At 43.8% G+C, this 12,948-nt stretch overlaps 1 protein-coding gene across 8 annotated transcripts in view; it reads right to left on the reverse strand.

The window, feature by feature from the left end:
• Plekhg1 (pleckstrin homology and RhoGEF domain containing G1) overlaps window positions 1-12,948 on the reverse strand; it is a 209,754-nt gene that overhangs the window by 84,474 nt on the left and 112,332 nt on the right. Inside the window, exon 1 of one of the 8 annotated variants that reach the window (XM_052750971.1) lies at window positions 5,539-5,901. The exons of 6 other annotated variants lie outside the window; for them this stretch is intronic. The gene's annotated coding sequence lies outside the window, so the exon portion shown is untranslated. Of the gene's footprint in view, window positions 1-4,060; window positions 4,697-5,538; window positions 5,902-12,948 lie in introns of those variants that run through there. One more of the 8 variants, XM_052750972.1, reaches the window with a different exon arrangement.

The raw sequence follows: 12,948 nt of genomic DNA on the forward strand, positions 1-12,948 counted from the left end.
TTAAGGAAGAAGAATTTGGTTTTAAGAGTCTAAGTTGTGCTGCTATGGATGGGAACACCTTTAGGGTATTTTCAAAGATAGGCAAAAACAGAATGTGACAGTGAGTGAAGTTAACAGACAACCCCTTCTGGGAAGCTCTTAAACAGAACCATGAGTGGGCACTGGTCTAAGGATGCCCCTATACCAGGCCTTGAAGCCCCTGGGACCAGCCTATTCTGTAAGTGCCAGTTAGATACCTTATAAAACAGAATAGTGCAGATATTTGGTGCCTGTAGTATTCAGCCAAGCTTATTTGGCTAAATATCTTCCAAAACTACCAAAGACAGAAATAAGACATTTAAAATCAGGCCATATGATAGCATGTGAGGTGAGGCTACCCTTGTTAATGAGTAACATTTTTTATGTTGACTCATGGCTGAGGAGGTAATTACAGTTTTCTCATAAGACAACATGCCTCATAAAAACTGTCTAGTCTTGCTCTCACCTCCCTCAAAATAATTGGAGATTTTTACCGTCTGGACTCTTCTTTCTAATGAAAATCTCCAATGATTAATATTTATAAAATTGTGCTGCTCAACATAGTAGTCGCTAGCTATGTGGGACCACTGAGCACTGGAGATGGTCCAGAATAGAGGTGGGCAGTATGTGTAGAATACATGCTAGATTTAAATGACAATATGAGACAAAATTATCAAATATCTCATTAACAATTTCATGATGATTATCTGTAGACACGGTATTTTAGAATAGTGAGATCATTTTAATATCTTATTAAAATTTTACCAGTTTTGTCTTACCCTTTTAAATGTCACTACTAGCAAATTTTAAACTCTATGTACAGCTTGTGTATATTTTTATTAAATAAAGCTTATGCTGAAATCATTAGATAATTACATTAATCTGTAAATTTGGAGCTGGAGAGATGATGGCTCATTGGTTAAGAGCACATACTGCTCTTGCAGAGGACCTGAATTCAATTCCCAGCACTCATATTGGGTATGAGCTCCAGGGGATCTGATGCCCTCTTCTGGCCACTATGGGCACTTGCATACATGTACACATACTCTCTCCACAGACACACACCTACACATTACTTAAAATTATAATGATGAAAAGATTTAAATTTACCTGCTCATCCGTTGTTATTTAAATAATAGTGAATGGGATGATGTGGGAAACATCATGTAAAATATTTTTGGGAAGCCGGGCGGTGGTGGCGCACGCCTTTAATCCCAGCACTCGGGAGGCAGAGCCAGGCGGATCTCTGTGAGTTCGAGGCCAGCCTGGTCTCCAAAGCGAGTTCCAGGAAAGGCGCAAAGCTACACAGAGAAACCCTGTCTCGAAAAACCAAAAAAAAAAAAAAAAAAGAAAAAAAAATATTTTTGGGAGTAAGGAAAAGAGAGGGAGAGAGAACTGTTGTATGAAAGTGGAGTGAGAGTCGGGTGACTGATTTTCCACAGCAAACTGAACCAGACAGCAAACTCTGCCAGAAGCCTTTTTATTCTGCTTTGAGTGAAAGATTAACACTTGTATACCACTCTGCTTTCCTTCCTAGAGCATCATTCTCTTCCTAAATCCCAAGTGAAGGACCAGTGTTAGACAGTTTTGGAGAACTTCTTCCCAAACATTGGTTCACGGAACCTCATATTTAGATCTTTTGACCGTTACTACTGTGAAACTAGCCAGTTCTACCCACATGGGGGGTCATGGCCAGACTCAGTTTTGATGAGCCTGGAGGTAGTTGGGGTAGAAGCAGTTGCAAGGGTCTTGGAGGTTTGCTTATTCTGACAACTAAAAGTACTGGCTAGCCATATCATATCTTTTGTGTATTATTCTCCATGAAAAGACAGGCTTTCACACATTTTACTTCCAAAGAATCTTTGTAGGGGAAGCATTCCCATTCCTTGGCTTTCTTTATTTGCTCTTTAAACTTCTGTTTTAATTTCTTCCTTTGGGAATGCTGTGGTTGGAATCAAGAGTACTACTTGCTGGCTCTAACTTGTCTTGAGCCAACTGTAATACACAACTTCCCTGAGTTCATGTCACCTGGTTTACACGTACAAGGTGGGGACTTGAGGATTCCCCAGCCTACAGTTCCCAAGGAGACTGCTTATAAGGCAAGGCTGAGACCCTTCCTACCACAGCGGTAGAGGAGGGATCAGGACACCAACTTCTGTTAACTGCTATTGACATCCAGCACTCCACCCAGTTCCTTGAAAGAACCATTACCAAAAGATCTTCATGCCTTCTTAATTATTATACTTGATTAAACACCAAGTTCATGCCACCCCAACTCTCCCATAATGATGACCTATAACCTGGCACTGTAACCCAAATAACCCCCCCCCTTTCCTTAGAAATAAATCTACTCTTTTGACAAATTTGAAGCATGCAACATAGTATTATTAACTATAGGCCTGTGATGTTCTCATCCATCTTGGACAACTGAGAAGCCAGACCTCTGAATAGTTCACGAGGCGTTTGTCTCTCCTCAGCAGCCCCGGTAACCACCCTTCTGCTCATCTCTCCCGTGAGTTTGATTATTTTGGATTTCTCATGTGAACGATATCTTGTAGTGTTTGTCCTTTTGTGTCTCATTTATTTCCCTTGTTACAACCCTTTCAGACTCATCCATATGGTCACAAGTGGTAGGACTTCCTTTCTCATGACTGAGTAACATTCAATTGTGTGTGTGTATGTGTGTGTGTGTGTGTGTGTGTGTGTGTGTGTGTGTGTGTGTGTATACATATACACATACATGTACACGGTATTTCCTTTTATCTACATGTAGAAAAATGAAAATAGACTCTTCTTATATACTACACACACACACACACACACACACACACACACACACACACACACACAAACACACACAATCCAAAGTAAATAAAACAAAACTTAGATGTAAAACACTAAACCATAACAATTTTAGAACAACTAGAAAAAGGCTTGTTGACGTGAAACAAGTCTTACTTCCTGGAGCTGCTGTGCTGGGGGCAGCAAACAGTGAGACATGCTGAGAAGCCCAGCACTGCTCACAAGCCTCTGCTGTTCCAGCCCCAGCCACTGGAGTGAGAAGCTTTCAGCTCATGCATCCCTGCCATGCCAGATGACATAACAATCCCATAGAAGCCAAGTCAGAGCCACTTGGCAGAGTGTGCCCCGAATTCTCAGCTCAGGGGAATCCTGATGGGTTATACATGATTATCTATCTCTGTTTCTAACTACTGAGGTTTGGGAGTGATCTGGCTTACAGCAAGATTACCCAAGCAGATCCACTTTCTATAATACAAATCTTCATCAAATTTGCCCTTAACCTCTGCCATCAAGATCCTCTAAGTTCATGTGTTTCATCAAGTTTAAAAGATGTTATAAAAAATAAAAAAAACTAAACCAACCTCAGAGAGGTACACAGTGTTCATAGTTGAACCATGAAACGGAGACTTTAGTTTCCTGATCTCTAGTCCGTCATTCATTGTATTCAGCAGGGATTGATGGAATGATTAGGGTAGAAAGAAGCTTAGAGATGAGAAAATAAAGAACACAACGTAGCTACTTGTCTAGAGCACTTGGTATCTGTACCCAACAGACCTACCTACATTGTGTGTGTGTGTGTGTGTGTGTATGGTATATGAGGTGTGTGCTGTATTTATATGCACATGTATGAATGTGTGTGTGCATCTATCCCCCACTATATGTACATACAGAGATCAAAGGATAGAGCAGCAATTAAATCATGGTATTTTCTTTCAGTCTGAGCATGTGTGTGTTTGCTCCGGTTCAATGTCATTTTAGTTAACCATGACCACTGGTTTCATCCCCTGAAAGTAAAGTAGCTGGCCCAGATGGCTTTCCCAGGCCCTGTATAACCTCCTGCATGTGCCTCCAACACTGAAGGAACCAACAGGTCACTAGTTAACACCCACACCTCCCATTCTAACTGCAGTCAGGCATAGGCAACAACTCACGGCTAACCAAGTCCTATATGGCACGAATGCCAGGTTGTAGTCAGTAAAGTTTATCACTGACTTATAGGCAAACAAAACAAACCACCAACCTCTATTTTTAATTGCGGTTGAAAAATAACCAGCTGCAGATTCGCTTGGAAGTACATTTTCCTGTTTGCACGAAACTGCTGGACTCAAGCAGTCAGTGAACCACAGTCACTAGAACACACTGCTGTCCCCAAACATCTCCACACAGTTGGGAAGGCGGCACAAAGCAAGGGAACGTTTTCTTAAAGAAAAAGGGAGGAAAAAGGAGAGAATTCCAAGGGACTAGCAACAGCACTCGGAGTAAATAAATCCCTTCCCAGAGCACACTAAACACTTTCTTCATGAAAAAAGGAGGAAGGGAAATTGAAATGCCTAGCAATAGAGGTCAGAATAAATAAATCCTCTGGAAGGCACAATGTACAATGATTAAATGTCAGGCTCTCCTGGGTCCTTAAAGGTAGGGAAACTGTATATTCAAAATACATGGCTAAGGAAAGGTGAATGGCTTAATAAATGTCAACAATGTGATCTCAATTTTGAATTTTAGATACTAACTTACTGCTGCAAAGCAGATATATTGTAAAATATTAGCATGATTTCCCCCAAGTAGAAATGGATCCTCTGCTTATCTAAAGTCCTCTGTTTATCTAAAAATATCTCTCTTCTTCAACAACTGTGTAGCTTTCAAAATCTGGCCAAATTACTTAAGGAAATTACAACCACAACCCCCCCCCCCCATCTATATCAAATATTTAAACATTTCAAATGAAAACAATTTGATTTTCATATACAATATGTGATAAATTAAAGTCCACACACCCTTAAAAATGTCAACATCACAAAGTTGAGATAATCAGTAAGGCAATAAAAAGTTGGATTCCAGTAGATAATAACATCGAATACAAAGCCAAGCTCTCTCTCCATCCCAATCATTTCTTAACAAAAATACTTCCTACCAATAAAACACTCAAACACAAACTCCATTTCCCTAGTCCACTTTGGTTGCCGTGAGACTCAGACTAGGTTGCATCTCTCCCTGCAGCTGCGAACTGTGAAGTCTGCAAACATTCATTTTGCCGTGTCCCTCCACCCCCACCCCCCACTCCCCCGCCAGCCCGGCCCGCCAGAACCGTAATAAGAAAAGAAATTAAAGTGTGGCTCATTCAATGAAGACTTGGAAATTTCTCCTCGGAGCCAAGAACACGAGCGCTCTAGTTATTTCAAACTAACTTTAAGGAAAGATCAAAGTCATACGAAACCCAAACAAGACAAAAACCAGTGCAGATGCAGCGGGTGGGGTGGCGGTAATCTGGATGAATTCCATTGTCAGATAACTTCAGGGCACCGCGGCGTTTGCGACAGGACAAGTGTGCTGCGCACAGCCGAGCTTCTGTCCTTGTACAGTACGGTAAAGAAAGCTCCCTCGGAGGGCTTCTCCCATTTCTGTGCCTGCTGCCGCTTCAGCGGCGGCGGTTCCGAGGGGGAAGGAATAAGTGGGTCCTGGCATCAGTTCCCTGGGAAGACTTCCACCAGCACCTACCTGTGCTCCACCGAGGCTGGGCATGCCGTCTGTCTTCAGCTGGTGCAGTGACCGCACTGGGCTCGCAGTCAGGTAAACCAAGGAGCCCATACTAGTCTGTGCAGTGTCTTCCACTGAAGGATTGCATGAGTCAGCTTTTATCTCTCAAACCCAACACACAAAGGCTTCACAAAAACCTGATTTGCAACTTTCTGGCTGCCTTTCCCCCCTCGTGCACAGACCACAGACTTCAGCATCACCGAGGGCCTTAAATGAAACATGACATCATTCAATTGAGAAACAGGACAATAGGCACCACTGTGGGTAAGTCGAAAACGCACACTTCACTGAACGACACCCTACTGTTTCCATTCTTTTGTGCACATCAAATGCAACCCACGGTCGGTCTGAAAGCTCCTTGGCTTTTACCTTCTGGCTCAGGCCACATGGTGCTCCACAAGTCCCACATTAAAATGAGCTAGATCTTTGGAGGTTAGATATTTTCAAGTTCACTTCCTGATTTACAAGCTTGTGTGTGAAAGTGAATCGCACAACTTTACCAGAACTTTTAAAGGGCTGTCCAGGGCTGACTAACACCCGGTGGAGGATGCCCTGGGCAGCCATAGGCTGATTGTTAGACACTGCTCTTTTCAGCCAGTGGGGTTGTACAGGAATATATTTGTGTGGGACTTTAAACAAGAGTTAGAAAATTTTGTCTGCAGGCAAATGTCTAAAATCAAAATGTGCAGGCATTTCTTTGGAAAACAGTTAAATCCTGTGGTCTTATATTTATAAATACTAAGTAATAAATGCAGAATGATTTAATTCCTACTTGTCCTTAAATTAGACTTCAAATTATTTGGGATTTTAAATTTCCCTCAGGCTACTTGTCTTCAAAAATACCACCTCTCACAAACAAGCACACACATATACATATATACACACAATAAAATAAAATGCTCTATTTATCTTGAGATAAAGTTTCAATAAAGGTTTATATTTATATATTTATATCTAAGACTGGATTCTGCTCCTCTGTAGATGCCTTAAATTCAGTGTCTATAAAGATCAGACACTTTTCAATGCACATTCTACTGAACGCCTTCAACTGTGGTTATGAAAAACAGTATTGGCATATAATCTTTAATGCAGCAATTTCTATCATGCCTATTAGGTGATTTGAAGCTAACAGCATAATGGGATAATTTGTTTTAATGCCTATTTGCTTTGAATGAGTCTGAGCGTACGCCGGCTTCTCCGCTCAGATAGCAAGGCCAAGTGTGAAAGACACTGGGTTGCGGTGATTGCTCTCTCATACCCACCAGATTGACGGAGATCATCAATCCAGGGTTCTAGCTGACCTTTCGGGGGAACTCCACCCCAACCCCCTGGGCTGTGGGAACAGCCTTACTTTTCCTTCTGACCACCACAAGTGACCTCTCTGTTCTCATCAGCACCCCACACCAGTGCCCAGATGCACCCTCCTCTCCACTTAGCCGAATTCCCTCCATCTTACAAGTTCCCATCGAAGTCTCCATAGCCACCTCATCCACCACAGGTCCTACTGGCCAAACATGACTTATTATACTCATAGCGGGCATTGCAGTCTCATATGTAATCATTTTCTCTCTTCTCTTCCAACCCTGAACTCTCACAGCCGACGGAGGTAGGCAGGCAACCTTCCAATACTGTAGATATTAAACTCCTAGATGGACTCAGCTATAGAGAGGTACTTATTGGCTTATATATATTCTGTATATATCCTTGGATATCAAATTAACTACTTTTGTCTTCCGATAAAATGTTTCTGCCCTTGGATCCTCCCCTCCTCAAACACGCTGCTGTCTTTTTTTTTTAATCTTTCTGAGAGATGCTGTATGTGTTACAAGGAAACACTACAGCCTAGCTGTTTTGTGTGTGGCCCATAGGCAGTTTGCTACTTTTACCCACTGGACAAGAGATGACCCTGAAGCACAGATCTGAAGTGTCAGAACAGGCCAGGCTGCTCCTATGGGACCGTCACGAGCTAGGTTATAGATGATTTCTGTTTCCTGAAGATCAGCAACTTGTACAAAGACCTCTTGTATAAGTAACTTGCAAAGAACCCAAACCAACTACATCGTGCCTACAAATAACAAAAGCCTAAAGTATTTTGAATCTGAGTTCTTAAACTAGAAGTTTTTTTCCCTCAGACCAGGAAACACCACACACACACACACACACTTTGTCTTTATATCTATCTCAGTGCCACAATTTTTGCAAAATGAATTACCAAATGCATAGCATATAGTGCCAAAGGACAATTAACAGAGAGGGGAAAAGAAGGGGGAGGAAAAAAATTACATCTTAAGAGCCAGGGGTGTTTAATGCCCCCTTCCAAAACCATCCCACCTTCCCTCCCTCCCCCATCCTGTTTTGTGACAGCCCAGCTGAAGTCCACTCAAACTCTACAGAGCCTTTGCATTCCAGCCCTTCCCAGCTCACAGTCCCACACCAGTTAACCCGACCAGGAACAGCTCTTGGAAGGAAACTGCTATCTTTCCACCCGCTGCGCATATAGCAGGACGAGGCCTCCGAGACACTGAAGGCACCAGGGCTGCTGTCCTTGTCAGTTCTTGCTGCCCAAGTCACTTGCCGACATTGCCACCAGGTAAAGAGACAGTTTTTGCTCAGCACACTTTCTCTCCAGACCCAGCGAGATTAGTCACGTGTAAATACACATGTGTCCTCGCTAGTGGATAAAGATACGTTGTTGCAAAGCAACTCTTTTAAATTCTCTTCTAGTGCTGGTTATACAACCAGGAGAAGGAGACTTTTCCCACTTTGTCATCTGGAATGGGGGAACCCAGGCTCAGAAGAGCATCACACACCTGGATGTATCTATAGCAACCAGAAAGCAAGCTAGCAAGAAAGGAAAAACTCAGGCCAACAGGTGGTCTGAAAGTCAGCAGGGTGAGAAAGTCTCCACCAGTGAAAAAAAAAAACCCTCCCTGGAGCCTGCTACAGCCCAGAATCCCACCACAGGCTGACCATGTCTTGCCTAAATGCTTAGGATCCGTAGAGTTTCAGAATTCTTTGGATTTTGAAATATTTGTATACACATAATCTATCTCTCTTGGGCATGGGACACAAGTCCAAGCATGCATTCATTTACGTAGCATATACACCTGTGTACATAGACTGAAATTCATTATAGACAACATTTGCCTTACTCTTGGACATGAGATGAAGTTTTGTGATCTGGAATTTTCCGTTTGTGACTTCATGACAGCCCTCCAAATGTTTTCAGCTCTTGTGGTTTTCCGATCTCACTGTCAGATTTTCAGGTTAGGGGTGCATAACCTGTGTCAAAAACTCACTCTTGGGCCAGGGAGACGGCTCTATCAGTGTTTGCTTTGCAAGCACGAGGACCGAGATCAGTCCCCAGAAGCCATGGGGAAAGTCAGAGGGGATGACACAGGCGTGATCTCAGTGATGATGATGAGGTGTGGGAGGAGGAGGCAGGTGGATCCCTGCACCTCACTGGCCAGCTACCCTCGCCTCATTGGTGAAGTTTCAGGGCAAATAAAAGGTGAAAGGGGCCTGGGACATGACACTCAGAGTGGTTCTCTAACATCCACATGCATATGAACTCATATAGGAACACAGACACACATTAAAAAAAAAAAAAAACAAATACATCAAGTCTTTCTTGGTATAGGTAAAAGTCACAAGTGAAAACTGTAACATGCCCTGGGAAGGACCATCGGGTCATCACCTCCTCCCGCCTCCCCATGCCAAGAATTACCTTGCCCATTCTTCTAAGAACTATCCTGGGATATTAGGAAAAAAACTACAGTGGTTTTGTCTAGCTGTGTTGGGATAACGAGGGGAAGAATGTGGGCAGCACAGCTGTAGGAGCATCGAGACTGGCCACACTGAGACACTTTGCCAGCTCTGAAGCCAAGTCAACAGCACCAAGAAGCTGGACAATGGATGCCCCAGAGATGGCAGGAAAGGAAAAGGCATGTGTTGGGGGACTCAGGAAAGAGTGTGGCCTCAAATCATACTGGATCAGACAAATTTAGAAAGTTGCATTGTAGTTTCAGATATAAAGGTGCTAGACATTTCAGGAGATGCTTAAAAGTGTACGTCATGGTTTCTACACAAAGCAGAGCAGCTGGATGCTGGGGAGGCTTTCAGGTTTGGTTTTAGATACCGCCATTAGCTCCCATTTTCTAAGACACGCAACAAGCTAACTTTTCCTGATACACACGCTTTCACAAAACATTCCCAATTTATGTTTAGTCTCTTAGAACGTTTTCCTGTGGCATGGAGGCAAAGTAGATATTATTACATTTTGATTACATCACAGGAAAAGAGAGAGAGAGAGAGAGAGAGAGAGAGAGAGAGAAACACCAAAGTCAATGGTATATCCCAAACAGCCCACATCTGTGAAAAGTCCCTTTGAAGTATACACCAACTTTCTCCTGAAAGTGAGTACTAATGAACTAATACCCTCGGCACTGTAGATACCTATTAAAAATCCACACACGCTCTGCCCACATTCTAAGCCCAGAAAACATCACCAGCTACAAATCTGCCTTACAGTGGTTACATGGGTGTTTGAGAACACACTTGGTCAAAGGGGCTGGCCTGCCAACTTTCTTTCCAAAGGGCTCTTTGTAAAGTGAAATGATTTCAATGGCATCTGACTTTGTTTCCACCAATTTAGAAAGTATTTACTCTCAGCAGAAGACACAGCAGTTTAAGGTAGATGCGCGAATCATTTGACTATTGGAGAAATGTGAGTCTTTTCCATTTGCACTGGAGCCCTAACTCCACCAAGGGAAACTGAACCACACACACTAGTTACTCATGGCAATCAATGGAAAAGCCTAGCTTCTCTTCCCACCCCATCCCTGCTGCACTAAATGTAAGAACTGAGGGATGATCATAAGAATCTGAGCACACAGTTGAACAGCCGGCCTTAGTGGCACGTGCCTTTAATCCCAGCCCGCATTCAGGAGGCAGAAGCAGGCAGATCCCTGAGTTCAAGACCAGCCTGGTCTACAGAGTAAGATCTAGGATGGTCAGGGCTGCACAGAGAAACTCTGTCTTGAAAAACAAAAACAAAACAAAAAAGAGAATCTAAGCAAACGAATACATAGCAGCCACATTTTCCCCCCCAAAACACTGGTTTTCACAGCCCACCCTCCCAATTGATTTAGGAGTTATCTTCTCTCTCATATTCCTACCATGGTCAGCTATGCAGGGAATGGGGTGGGCCAACTCACCTCCGGACTCTCAAATCGTGCTCTGTTGCAAGCCGTCCTCTGCCTGCTCATGTCTCTGTGCTTAGGACAAGCCTTAGCTCTATGCTGCACTCTCCCTTTGTTAGGACATTGGCCTTTATTCTCCAGAGCAATAAAATTGAGTCTCAGTTATTTCTGAACTGAGCAGTTTTAGATAGCAAGCAAGCAAATATGTTACAAATAGCTTCTTGCTTTCAACCATCTATCAGTCCCATCTTCCAGGACACCCAGGAGGACTCTCTGTGCAAAGCACAATGGAAGAATTATCCCTGGAGAATGTAGTTGGCTTTTAGACACAATCCCCCCACTCCCAGGAGATAACACATATCAAATCCATTCATAGTTAGAGGCATTCCACACAATCTATACTTTTGCAAACACTGCCACAATGTACTTGAACTTGAGGAGGGACTTGGGTGCCAGATGAAACCTCACAGTTGTATTTCCAAAATTTTAATAAAGGAGAATCCTTACAGTTTCAGAGGAACCATCATTTCCACACCCCAGCAGAAGAAACAGCCACCCCTGTTTGCTAGCTCCCCCTTTTCTTGTCAACACAGCTCCCTGAGTGCACTGGGACGAGAGGAAGAGTTGTGGCCAGCTGTTTCCAGCTGTTGCATAGCCCCAATGATGGTGGCTTCAGAGGCAGTTATCAAAACAGCAGAGGTGAGGGTCTAAATTTGCAGGACAACACAGACAAACTGCTTGGAGCAAACCCATTCAGACCCTTCACCTCCACTCATATCACCTCCAGAAATCACTTTGTGTGTGTGTGTGTGTGTGTGTGTGTGTGTGTGTGCGCGCGCGCGCGCGCGCGCGCACGCGTTCCTTCCTAATCTTCTTCCTGTGCCCACAAACTAAAAACAACACGGGGTGATGACCTCTATGATGCACAGCCTGTGAGCAAATGAATTCATCTCAGAGGACCAGGTATAATCTCTAGGACTGGAGAGGATGGTTGGAGCATATATTCATTTGATCTTAACCCTGGGAACCATCCCACTCAGGCAGAGTATGTACCAGGCCAGAGGCAACATCTGCTCAAGGAAAGCAGCACTTACTCCTGAGGGAGTGGAGATGACTCCATTCTTTGTGGGATGTTGTTTTCAACTAAAGGCAGCGACACGGACCACAGATCCGAGCATGTGATGACAACCACCTGAATTGCCCATGTGTTGCCATGGCGAACTGATCTTTGCCATCCAGAAGGCAGAGCAATATACATAGCGACAGCCTGACGACCCTTCCTCCCCTTGGCTTTAACAGCCGTCCCCCTCACTTGCTTTCACTTAGCGGTGGCCACGACATCCCGGGCTCCATACTGGAGGCTGACCCTGGGCACCAATTTCCCCTTCTTGGAGCTTTTGTCAAGCAGGATGGGACAAGCCTCAAATTCATAATGACAAGTGTGATGAACGCTGGACAGCCGGCTGCGAGGGGCGCTGCCGATCCAAACGATTGTGACTGTATACATTTGCTCTGTTTTTCTAGCTCAGCCCTCCCCCGTGGGCTCAAATGTCCTTCAAGTGATATTAAAAGACGGAGAGATGTATTCTGGACAGTAAAAGCCAGCTCTGTTAGGCTGCCTTCCCCCAGACTTCCCGTTGCGATCTCACAGAATAAACCCAGGCAGTTCATCTTTCATCTTCCTATTTAATGACTTGGGATCCAAGCGGAGGGAGTCAAACTTGCTGAAAGTTTCTGGGAGCCCCGGTGCTTGCCTAATCCCAGTTCCCACAGGGGCACATGAAGTAACTTGTTTATGGTAACAGAACAAAGGAACGGGGAGAGAGAGAGAGAGAGCTCTGTTCCAAGACAGGTCGGCCTTAATTAGGTCCCCAAACAAGTGTAGCCAAATTTATTGTGGTTCATCTTGAAGAAAACCCCATCAAATCCCTTTGCAAATATAAGAATGAAGAGGAAAAAGAAGGGGGAGGGGGGCCACGTATAAATAGTAGTCTTTGGTGAGGTGGTGTTAAAAGCCAGCTCTTCGGTTTCCCACTGGATCTTGTCTTCACATTTTTGTTAATGAATATGATTATTGGCATAATTATAATGCAAGAGGGACAAAATAAACTCACATGAGAGCAATCCTTATGTGTTGAACACACTTCCACCCCACCCCCAGTTTCCCAGG

The sequence above is a fragment of the Peromyscus californicus genome, unplaced genomic scaffold, assembly GCF_007827085.1.
Source record: "Peromyscus californicus insignis strain IS unplaced genomic scaffold, ASM782708v3 Scaffold_22__1_contigs__length_63687245, whole genome shotgun sequence".
Classification (NCBI taxonomy): domain Eukaryota; kingdom Metazoa; phylum Chordata; class Mammalia; order Rodentia; family Cricetidae; genus Peromyscus; species Peromyscus californicus.